We start from the raw sequence: 12,623 nt of genomic DNA, 5'->3' as shown, positions 1-12,623 counted from the left end.
AACCAAGATACTGAGATGTATTTGGTGTTTTAACGATTGATGAGGAGAAACCTTGGCAACAAACTATTTGAACATGTCAGTGACATGTTTAAATAGTTTTCCTCACTTAGTTGTTTACCACATCTAAATGTAATTAACATTTGTTTCATATTCATCTTAGGATATAAGACCCAAATACCTTGAATGAGCAACAAAAATAAAGGAATTCCAATATTTTCAAGGGGACTGTTGGTACGAGTCCAGGATAAACCAGATCACAGAGTGAAATTAGAGTGACCCTTACATCCTATGACACTTTGTGATGAAGGTCACATACTGACATACTGCCTGCTACCTATGTTTTCATTCAGATATAATTACACAAGTCACACACACACACACACACACCAAGACCACTTTAAAAAATGTGTCACAGAAGGCACAGATCTCTCCTCAGTACGCTGGTACTCTCTCCATTAAAACATTAATATCTGTTGGTTCTCATGAATTCATGCACAGTTTCCTGTAACAAGACTGCCTTGTATTAGAGTCATTACGGTATTAACGTCCTCCAGAGCTTTGCAGGGACTTCCCCGCGAGCTCTACGATCCCTCTGAAAATCCGATCATATGCCAAATTACGATCGATCACGGTTTAAGATCATCAGATCGCCCACTCCTAGTATGTTGGCACATGTAACCTTCCAGGAGATATTTACTGAACTCAGGGATGTGTGTTGTTGGCAGAACAATGCACACTGTGTCACCTTGGCATTTATCTACAGATGCTCATTCCATACTTTGAAATCCTGATCCTTTTTTTTTTCATTGGGAAGGAGTGTGGTGCCTTAATGGACTTGATAATGGGGATCTCTCTCGTGACAGCCATTACTGCCCAGGTTTAATGTGCACTCTCAAGGCACTATGTTGACATTTTCAGCTTGGCACATCCAAAGGCTTGACTTGTCACGCATGCTGCTCCTATGTGCTCAGCCTTCCAAGGATAATGAGCTAATTTGTTTTTCCACAGGACAGTGCTGATGTTGAGAAGAGAGCAGATCGCTTGGGAAAAAGTATTTTCTTCTTCAAAAGACAGAACCATCACCTTTATGCGCCAGCAATTGTTTTTAATAATATATTTTCAAACCTGAACCAAAATTTATGTTCAATTATAAGGGCTCATACGCTTGATGTGGCTCTTGAAAGCATATGTTCATTATTTAGAAGGTCAAGGTAACATGTGCAAGATGACATGAAATCCTGAAAGTCTTGTGTTATTTTTGTTAAACAGTGAGAAGCAAACCAAACATTTCCTGTTTTCACATCACGGTGAGGAACGTGAATACTACAAGGAGCTTTACTGTAACGAAACAGTCTACGCTTAAGAATATGTTTATGTTGAAATAGACTAGTGATTGATGTTAAATACATAGGCAATCTTAACGATAGTATGCACTGGGAATAGCAAATGGTTAATGGGTAAGCTGCTGACTGCTGATTGTGATTGTACAACCACTGCATGTAAATTTCAGATAGTGAAAGAAAGTAAATGAAGCTTCCCATTCTTTTCAGAGAGAAGGAGATACAAACTTTGCATCATTTGCATTATTGAAATGGCCAATGCTTTATTTACTTAAATCAATTTGGCTAATTGTATCAACACTTCAGACAAACACAGCAACATGGACATGTCATTACCGTCCTCTTCCACATCTTCTCACAAATCCAGTATTTGCAAAAGATAAAACACTGATATTATGCAGTATACAGTATTTAGTATTTGTCTTTGAAAACCAGAGCAACTCACAGCTCGGGTTGGCAAACTAAAATAATAAGATTGAAGTGGCTGAAAGGGATTGGCAGTGGGCCTGAAATGATTCCTTAAAGAACACGTGTAATTTGAATATTAAAAACCCTTGATCCAAATCCTCTGTCTCCAACCACTGCTTGGCTGCAATATCAGAGCACATGTACATGTAACATGTTGGTGCTTTATCCAAAATAGCGTTTTGGTTCTGTGCAGTTCTACTATGGGTCCCTTACAAGGACGTTTTGTGCACTCCAGAAACAGTGCCAGACGCTGCATTGCAAAGGTCCTGTGTCTTGACATTGCATTGATATATTACTCAACCCAGCAGTGAGTGAATCAGCAACATAATATGCTTAAAGCGTCAAGAGGATTAATCACTTTGGACGACTGTTTCTCTCTATTAATCAGGTCTTAGGTGATGATAGCGATGGATCTATAGATGAGTCAGTCTGCTACAAGCTTAGATATGGACACATGTCTGGCCTTGTCCAAGCTGTGGGAACAGGTGGCTGTGATGCTGTGTGTCAACCTGAGCCTCAGTGGAGCTGGTTAGTCTTAGCAGCATTAAGGCCTACATACTGTAGACGCTACAGTCTGATTCATGTCAGATCACCAATGCCAGCATTGTGTAGGCCATTTGCAATAGTGAATGCATTTGAGGGCAGCACTGGTGCTGAAGGAGGTGACACAGTTCGTCTGCAGTGAACTGACTCAATATTCAAGTCAAACTTAAGCTTGAGAGCTCAAGAAATCTTTTGTGTAATTATGAAAAGTGGAAAAAAAAAATCAGATTGTGAAACTGGTGGGATAGATTGGTTTTCTATCTAACAAATAATGTTGATGCCCCTGTGGTGTTACACCCTTGTTGTTAGTTTCTAGTACTGTATTGTGTTATATTGTGTTAACCATAATATGATGTGTTATGTTGTAGATCTCTTTTCCTCCTCTCTCAACAATGTGCCAGCAGAAAATATTGTTGTCCTCCTGTAAAACATTTCTCTTGCTAAATCTAGACAAAACTCAGCGCAATCTCCTCTTCTCTGGTGAAGGGGCATGAAAAGAGGAGCTGCAGGAATGGGTAGTATGAGAACACTGATGCCATTACTGAACATTAGAGCATGTAAACCTTTTCAAGTGGTAACCCATATTTAAAGTATGAACCTGAATATGAGCAGAATATGTCACCTCAAAGAGACATGCTAGCGGGTTCTGGCCTAGTGGTAAGTGCGTCAGACTCCAATACTGGAGGTTTGCTGCTCGGCCAGAGCAGGAAATTCACAACAACAAAGAGCATAACGAGCTTTCTCCGAAATCACCTACTGCTCCTTTAAGTACGAGTGAGGCGTAACTCTCTGCAGTGTAGTGTCTTCACCTGGAACCAACAACCAGGTTTGGTCCCTCTCTGCCAGTTCCCTCTTGACATCCAAACACCAATGAGTCACGTCTTCCCAAAGATGCTAAAGGTAACTCTAACTGTTACTCATCTGGAGTGTCTTGGAAAATAGATGTATTACTTATTATGTAGGCTAAAGAGATTGTTTTCACCCCTGCCTGTTTGTTGCTTTGTCTGCAGAAGTAGGACTGGATTACATAGGCGACTGATATTTGTGTGTGCAAATTGGTGTGGCACCAAAAAAAATCTGGATCTAGTGGATTTTAATGTGATTCCAGTGTTCATAAGTGAACCGTTGGGCCTTGGTGGAGGACTCTACCGAATGGCGTTCTAGTTTCTTATTCATAACTGTTCATTTCCTGATCAATTTATTTTGGCCCCAATCCGAGTCTTAAAATTTTGGGTAACTGCCGAGTCCGATACCATACTTGATTTATATCACTTAATTAAATAGCCTGTATCTGACACATTGAAATGAAACAGATGCAGGCTAATTCATCTCACACCCCCTATTTTATTAGCTTCTTGATCCAAATAATGAAGGTCAATGTTGAAAAATATGAAGTATTCAATTTATTGCTATGATATGAATGAAAGTTCTGTTTGGATGCTCCCAGATGGTGACGTGACACGAGATACGAAGCTGTCTCACTCAGTGACCTACTCAGTTTGCCCAGGGCTGTACAGTGGTGTTACAGAGTGGCAGTTCTTCTCTCACAAACTATCTTTGTGGGTTAGTCTGGCTTAGTACTGGCAGCGGCATGCAGAAGGAACACGAACGGACATCAAACAAAGTTATCATCAAGTAAATTAGTTGCAGCCGATACTTCGAACCAACAATGTTTGTTGTTTTAACCCATGATGCTCAGCACCAGCCAAATGTTTTCTACACTGCATTGCTAATGCTAATGTTTTTTTTCTAATGATTATTAGCGTCAGAGCTTAGCGTAAACCTTTAAGTGTAACCCCCCCACCCTCTCCATGTCATCATCAGCATTTTGTTGTACGCATTGCCATATACCAATTCAGTAGACATCCCTAATACAGACATAGTGAGTAAACTTATAAAGGGAACTCACGGTTGCCAATAGAACATAAACTTCAATCTGTGAGATGTCAGGGGAAAACTATAAATCAGTCAGGCACTTTAAGAGATTATACTCCTGAGCCGTAAACTACCTCTTTACCCTGTTATCACATAAACTACATGTTAGACCTGTCAGGGAAATTAAAGAATAAGGGTCTGGGTAGGATAGTGGGGAATTCAGACTGACTCTATAATACTCTTTCCATTTGGCTCTGATTTTCTTGGAAAAAATCTTGTCCTTAGATGACTTTTTATTTAACTATTGGCTTTGCTTTTTTGTGTCTTAGTTTCATTAGCATTATTGTTGTTGGTTTTAAAAATATGCTTGTGGAACTAATGATTCATTCAAAATTATTTCATTCCATCCTCTAAGATTTAAATTTCATTTCCTACAACTGCACCATAAAGTACGAGAGTATCCCTGAATGAACTCACGGTCTTCATTATTTATCCAGCGCGGTTGAGGTGTTGCCCGGGATGAAGATGTGCTACGGAAGACAACGGCAGGTTGTGATAAACTGGATGAAAGGTGAGAGGAAGGCAAGTTAGGAGCAAACACAGAGAGATTGGATGAGAAAGAAAAGTTAGATATGTAGACGAGAAGAAAGAGACCAGACGACAAAGAAGCAGATGATATCAGAGCAAATGACACATTACCAAGAGAGCGTAAGATGTTTCCTAATTCCAGCACACAAGCAAACACCCAGTCTGTCCGCTATCTTTCTTTATAAAACCAGTCAAATCCGTCATCCCAAGACCCAAACAATCTGTTTGCTTTATAAAATCTAGTGTCTTTAGTCACCAGTTTCGACATTCAGCACAGTGCTGCCAATGGAGCACTTCATCTAAGGCAGGAACTGCTTCGTGTCAGTGTGTATGCAAAGGACTAGTATGTTATGCACATTAGACTGATCATATTAGCCCTGGAGGGAATAGTGGTTGTGCTAAGTTGATGAGAAAACAAGTGACAGAGAGTCGAACAACCCTGGAAAAGGAAAGGTCATGATAACAAGGCAACACAGACTGGTGGAGATTCATTTAATAAGCTTAAGGTATATACACAGTTCCAAAGTGACATGTGTGTTCTTGCCCAAACAGAGATATTAAGATGATATTGGAAGCAAACCCATAACTTCACTTATTTTCCAGGCTGAGACTCCCCGTCCATGTCTCCTCTGACAAGCACACCAGAAACTCAGCACTTGAGGGGAAAAGGGTTAAGTCAGTACCAATCGCTCCACCTTTGAATCTGATGCTACAAGACATGGCAGCTAGTTGCATCACATGTTGGTGTTGCTGTTTGTATCATTGTCGATTGGCATCAGTTTCAGTGTCAGAACAGCAGTCCGTGACTCACTGACACTTTTTAAGAGACAAACATTGGTTGTGTCTCCCCAGTGTAACAATTCTCTTCTGTTGGTTTTTTTTAAAGTTCTTTAATACATGTAATGAGTAGAATCAGTTACACTAGGTCATGCTCTTCGCCGAGAGATACAAACTGCAGGCCTTTCTCCGCCATGTCTTTTGGGTACCAACAGTGGACCAACAGTCCACAGGGCCGAGCAGCCATCTTCCTTTGTCAGCTCTGATGTCAGAAATAATAAGAGCAAGCTCTCATGAGTACATTTAACATAGAAAGACTCGGGCGAGGAGAAGCAATACAGAACATGCTGGGTCTCATTGTCAATTCACAAAACCATTTTGATGTTCAATATACACTTTGTTTTCTGATTGATTCGAGCGTCAGCAAGCAGAGGACACAAGGCAGCAGCCTCAACACAAAGCGTCAGACAAAAAGAGGGACAGAAAACTACAACACATTGTCTCTGCCTTTGCCGGCTACAAAGCCTTTACCGTATATACGACTGTTGGCTCATTTCGATTTCACATAGAGCAAAGAAGAAGCAGTTTTGAAGCAGCGAGCTACAAAGGCCAGTCTTTCCATGGTGCAGGTCAGGTAACATCAACCATGACTGTAATAGGTTCTTTTGTACACACACAGTGTGATTTTTTCTTCACTTCTTTTTCTTTTTTACAAATCCAATAGTTGAGGAAGTGGTTAAAAAAGGGCCCTGCAAGTCAACTTTTAATGCACTGATTGGGGTGTTTTTTTTCCCAATGAAGACTGATTCACTGTTTGGCCAAGTACGTCAACTGCTTTAACCCCTGATTTGACATATTTTTTACTATTTAATAGTCAATGTTTGTATTTTCCTGCAGGGATCCATGCATTTTTTTGATTCTCAAATAAGTTGTGAGGATTCATTTCAGTCACATTAAGGCAAGATAATATGCCTGATTAAAATAAAACAGGAATTAGATTTAGCATGGTTTAAAATATCTTCAAAGACTTAAGTGCTTAACTTAACAACACTTTCATTCAATGTTGCAGATCGGAGAAAAGGAGTGTTGACATGTAAGTCCGGTTGCACTATACTGATTATTAAAAAATAGATTATGCAGAATCAATATATCTCAACATCTAATTTATCAATCAATATATCTCAGGAGCACCTTGAGGGAATTTCTTCACATTTGGCACAAAGCCCTCTTGGAGGATGAAGGATGAACTGATTCAAAATCTTGAGGTTACTGCGACCGCACAAAACACATTTCTGGTCATAACAAGAGAAACACATAAATATCTTATGGGATAAAGTGAAGTGATGACATTTTGTAAAAGTTAAAAGCTCAAAAGTCATCTTGACTGTGACATCACAATGTTCTGCACAAATACTTCTGGTGATTATTCAATTAAAAAAAACCTGGGAGCAGAGGAGGAGATTATCACCATATTTCTGTCACTATGATTGATTTCCATCAATGAGAGTTTACCTTTCATTATAAGATTTAGGCGTTTCTTTTTTTCTTTTTTGTGCAGTGCCTAAACTGAATGAACAGAAAAAAAACCAATGCTGAGGGTTTTCTGCCACTCTGGGGAGAGTAGATCCAATTTTGACTTTAATATGAGATGATATTTTTTTGGTTCAAAAGAAAGTCCTTTCATTTCAGTGCTAGACAATTGTGTTATTCTTTTTGAATGGAGGGAGTACCCTGTAACTACAGTATTTTACTGTTCCATTACGGGTTGTATCTAGTCTTATTGTGTTGCTAGGCTCGCAAGTCTTTTCAAGTCCATCTATAGTGAGTCTGTCTGGGTTAATCAGCCTTAGAAGTGTTTGGTCATTCCAGTTTAACCTGCAGGAGTTCCCCTAAGGCTGCTGTAGCGTTTTATTCTGCCACAGATGAGTTCTCAGCGTCTCCCGGTGACTTTACTGCAGAAATGAACCAGGTAGACAATCTGTCAAACAGATAAAAACTACCTCTGTCACAGATGAAGAGTTCAAAACGGCTGAAGTGTGAAAAATGTGAACTATCAGAGAAAATAATGATGTGAGAGGAATCGACTCGCTACAGTACCTCAGTCAGCTGGCGAAAAGTGAAGGGTTGCGAGACCCGGCGCTCACTTAATGAACGTGTTTTGCTTAGTTTTTTGCTAATGGTTTTATGGTTGCAGTTTGTTAAATGGTGTTAAACGGAATTGTAACAGTAAGTCAGGTAATATTTACTGCAAGGCCTGCGCATTGTTTTGTACTGCATTGTGCTGGTCCTCAGGTTATTTTATCCTCTCCCTTTATAAAAACAGTAACTACAGAACAATGCTGTTTTTCTGTTTATTTATACATGCCAGTTGTCTGGAAGGTGTAATTTACAGCAGTTGAAATACTCCATCACACTTCAGACGACAGGGACAGTCTTAGCGTCAATAGTATTGGCAGGGATCTGCACCCTTATCTTAGTATGACAGGGGTGCAGGCATGGGAGAAGGGCCATGGATGTTTATCTTCCCGAAAATTGAGAGCAAGACGAGATTGAGTGGGTGAATGAAGGAGGGCAACGGAGAGGTGCTTCATTTTTCCAGGAGGTGCTGTGTTGCTGTACACTTAAATATTGAACTGAGCTGCTGTACGTTACTGATTTGTCCCACCTGTGTGGTGAAGTTATTTTGTTATAGGAAGCTGCCAAAAGCCCAGTGCAAGGGTCTATTCATAATGAGGAAGTAACATCCAGTCTCCCCTTAGCCGCGCGTGATGTGGATCATTTAAAGCTCCTATGAATATTCCATCAACAAAATAATTATTATATTATTATAAATATTACAAAAACTGCACTATGTACTACTTTTTTCCTGCTTAATACTTAAACATCATCAATGACTCATTCATCAGTTTGGTTTCTGCATCTCAGCATTGTTGTTGTAATAAGTAATATGGTGACAGCATCGATACATTGACAATCCAAATAACTATGTGTGGTAGATCTTTTTTTATGTCGTCTTCGCGCCAAAATTGTAACAATTTAAGTACAAATTCAACTGAATATCCAAAATTCACTCTGCAGTAGCTTTTTGTGAGAGATTGAAATCTGAAGTTGATGTTAATCTACAATTGGTTTCCTTAAGCTCTTTTGTTTAATCATCTCTAATTTACATTATGAGGTAGAGCAACTTCCTTATCTCATACTTTCACATTTCGATCGAATATCTGCTTATCTTAAAAGTAATGAGGATTTTTTAAATGAAAATCTATTTCTGTCTGCCTTTGAGACTGCACCTGATCAACATAAAACAGACTTCCCGTCCCATATCAGATGAAAGGAGGGGTTTTGATTAGATCAGAGTTGCATCATTGGCACTGCAAGTTAGAGTGGTGTTGGCGACTTTGTAGAATTCATCCCAGTGATGACTCTTTCCTTTGAACCCCAGGATTGTGCTCTGACTCAGAGCAAACTAAATGAGACTGCCTTATTTAGACTGTTAAATCACAGAGACAGCCCCAATTTATAGTGTTCACAACAGCGGTGGTGTGGTGGTTCATCTCATCCCTTCATGTTACATTGGTAAAATGAGGCAAAGACACTGATGACATCTTCTTCTCATGGGAAACAGATTGTGTGGCAAGAAGTTGTCTTCTCTCAGCCTGGTGTCTTGATGCCATATGCATATAACAGAAAAAGTCTGAAGGGGCATGGATTTGTGCATCTGCAACGATCTGCAAGGCAGATGTTCTTTGTAAAGTTTCCAAGAGTGTGGGGACATAAAAAAAATACTGCTTACCCTCCCCCAAGTCCCTTTGCTGATTTGGTCACTGAATTTGCTGACAGATTAGCAAATATGCAACATTGCAATGAGATGGTGCAGCGTTTATTAACAGTCTTTCAAGAATTATTTCACCTCTAAAGCGTTCAGCATCTGTCAATCCACCGTACCATTACTGAGAAGAAAATGTCTGTTTCTCCACGATGGCTTTGATAGATTCATAAATCCCTCTTTCTAGACAAAGCATCTCTTTGTAACTTCCGTCAGTTACAGTAGACTTGTTGACTCTTTTAAAGTCCGTCTAAAGACACAGCCTCTAAATGTTTTAAAATGAGTCCAAACAAACACAATTATCACACGTACAAGGTTTTAGGATGCTTCATTATGCATTAGCCTGGCAAAGGAAAGCTATCCCTTTAAGGTGTACGTATAAGTCCGCTGTCACGCACTGACATTGGATGTCAAATTGCCAGCAGGAAATGAGTGATGGCCCCTGTCTACTTCAGAGGGAACATTTAAGAGTCATTATTCCACCATTATCATCCTTGCCAATGAGAGTGGGGCCCTGTCAGTGGGCTGTCTGCTATATAATGGGCCTGGGGTGTCCATTAGGAAGCCAAAATGGCTGCTGTCGCACTTCAGCCACAGTTTACTAAAAGTGTAGGAGCAGGGGCTTCGTATCACAGGAAACAAAAAGTTTCTGCTTGGACCACTGTTCTCTCAGCAATATAACAATTTTGGAGTTTCTTGCAATGGCGGATGAAGGAACAACTTAAATAAAATAAATAAATGTGGCACACCAACACTAAAACTACTACATGAATGTTCATTTCAAAACTAATTTGATCTTGATATATTTTAGAGCTGCAACTAATGATTCACTTTATTCATTGTATTTCATATGTATTATATATATATATATATTGTATGTAATTGTGTAGATTGTGTAGTGTATGTATTCTGTGAAATATAAGGGTGATGCCTATTGTCTAACAGTCTAAAGACCCAAAAAGATTCAATTTAAAATACAGAGGTGAGAAGAGGTGATGCATACCTTGCAATCACAGTAGATACCAGATACAAGATATGGGGTTTTTTTGCATTTTCAACTCTAAAACAATGTCTAGATTGCATAATTATTTCCATAAAATTATTTTTGATCTATATAAGCATTAAGTCATGTCAATAGTCCTAGGGGGCTTTTTTGAACTATGCATGTTGTCACTTATCATATGACACCATTGATGGGGAATAATATTTTGATCAATAAAAGACAGATTATATAATAATCTTATTTGCCTTTGCGGACCTTATTTTCGTTGAACATGACCTTTAACCGTTCATCTTCAAAAGTTAATCACCTGGAGATACCCTCCCAGGTATTACCAAGTTTGGTGAAAATTGTAACGTGTACACACACACACACACACACACACACACACACACACGCTACAGATAATCCTTCTACTTCTATTGCACTGTTTTCATATAGTTGCTCTCTCTTCCTTGTTGTCATCCCATGAGCACAACTACAGTGATCTCCCTCTGCCTCAACTGACTGATATTCTTACTTCTTCTCGGTATGTTTTCAGTCGCCCCTGGACTCAAGATTTACAGTGTCTTAATGCAGTGCTGTGCTTGAAGTCGGCAGATGAAATTGTCATTTGTCACTTTAATGGTGCCCCCCCCCCCCACACACACACACATGGCCTCACACACACAGATCACCTTCGTTTCCCCCCCGCCCTTTCTCGCCCCTCCATCTCAGACCTCATCCCTAATGCCATTCCACAACCACCCCCCTTCCTCTAACACCTCCCCCCGCCTCACCTCCTCTGGTTTCAGATTGGATTTTTTGCTTCATGGCATCTTACTTGTTAACGCTTATGTTTCCATGTTCTGCAGTTTTTGTGCTTCTTACAATGCTCCACATCGAGTAGTTTGGATGACAGTAAGGGTTTTACACCGCAGTGCCTTGTGCTACATTCTGCATTGACACTGAAGTAGACCATATAGTCAGGTGGCATTGTGAAAAGGAGCAGTAACCCAATATTATATTGGCAATGTCGTACAGTTTATGCTGAAATAGTATGGGCCATTGTGTTCGAGAAATAGTGACTTGAATTGCAGAGAAAACATTTGTCGTAGTCTGTCTCATGTAAAATGCAAAATTAGAGTATAGACTGATCGCTTTAGGAGATGAGTATGCAGCTCATAAAGAGTAAAAGAATAGAGCTTGAAATTAAATGTAAGATATTCTTCATTTAAACTGTGTTCCATTTGGATTTACATCGCTATCTGTTTTCTGTCGACAAACATTTCAAAACCAACTCTTTTATTCGTCTAAGACACAAACAAATCTCACAATCTTATGAACAGTATTTTATCTATACACAGAAGTGTATGACAAAGGAGGTTATGAAATAGTTTTTAGCATGCACTAAACATTGTTATTGTCTTTTTTGATTATCGATCAACTGCCAGATAATTTAAGCAGCATAACAATGAATGCCTAATAGATCACTGCAACTGAGTTATGCTTACTGTTTATTAAATATTAACCACCAGTTAGACAGAGCAGCCGCTCTTGTGTAATGTATTAACACTGTCAACGATGGCATTTACATCTTTAAAAAGCAACTTGGCATTTCTTCCCAGTAGACATGCTGACCTACCTTGGGAGGATCTAAAGCAGATTTTGTCCCAATTACATGTGTGAATAAAAATGTAGGGGCGTTAAGACCCAACACAGACAGTACCAGCGTGTGTCCCCAGTCTTAATCTGTGCTGGTTGACAGATTGTCACCATGTTTCACCACATGGCAGAGAGAGGAAGGGCGTGTCGGACAGTGTTTTTGTTTAGGTTCATGGGAGGCACAGTTTTGCATCCAATCTTAAATTGCAGGGGATATTCCTGATTTGTGTGTATGACATATTCCTCCCACACATTCGCCACTTCTGGTCTGTGGGTTTTGTTCTGATTTTTTTCCAAAGTACGACACTGACTTCTTGAGCGCTGGGATTCATAACAAGCATTTTTGGCTTTAATCATCTGTCTTTTGTCCGTGAACAAGGATTTTAAAAGATTCCCCTCCCCCCAAGTGTCTACACATGTGCACATTATAATACTACTTCAGTACCAATCTCCTCCTTCCTGTGATCTCCTCTCCACCGCAGGAGCTCAGATGTAATCCTAAGTAGGATACGCACAGAACCATCTTCAATTCTTAAGCTCTGCTGAACACACTTTCTTGACT

General features: G+C 39.6%; 1 protein-coding gene across 3 annotated transcripts in view; it reads left to right on the top strand.

The window, feature by feature from the left end:
- Positions 1-12,623, top strand: part of grid1a (glutamate receptor, ionotropic, delta 1a) — a 200,870-nt gene that overhangs the window by 106,636 nt on the left and 81,611 nt on the right. The window lies entirely within an intron of this gene.

This window comes from Scophthalmus maximus, chromosome 10 (assembly GCF_022379125.1).
Source record: "Scophthalmus maximus strain ysfricsl-2021 chromosome 10, ASM2237912v1, whole genome shotgun sequence".
Classification (NCBI taxonomy): domain Eukaryota; kingdom Metazoa; phylum Chordata; class Actinopteri; order Pleuronectiformes; family Scophthalmidae; genus Scophthalmus; species Scophthalmus maximus.
The sequence above is the reverse complement of the archived record's forward strand: the minus strand, read 5'-3'. Positions and strand labels throughout refer to the sequence as shown.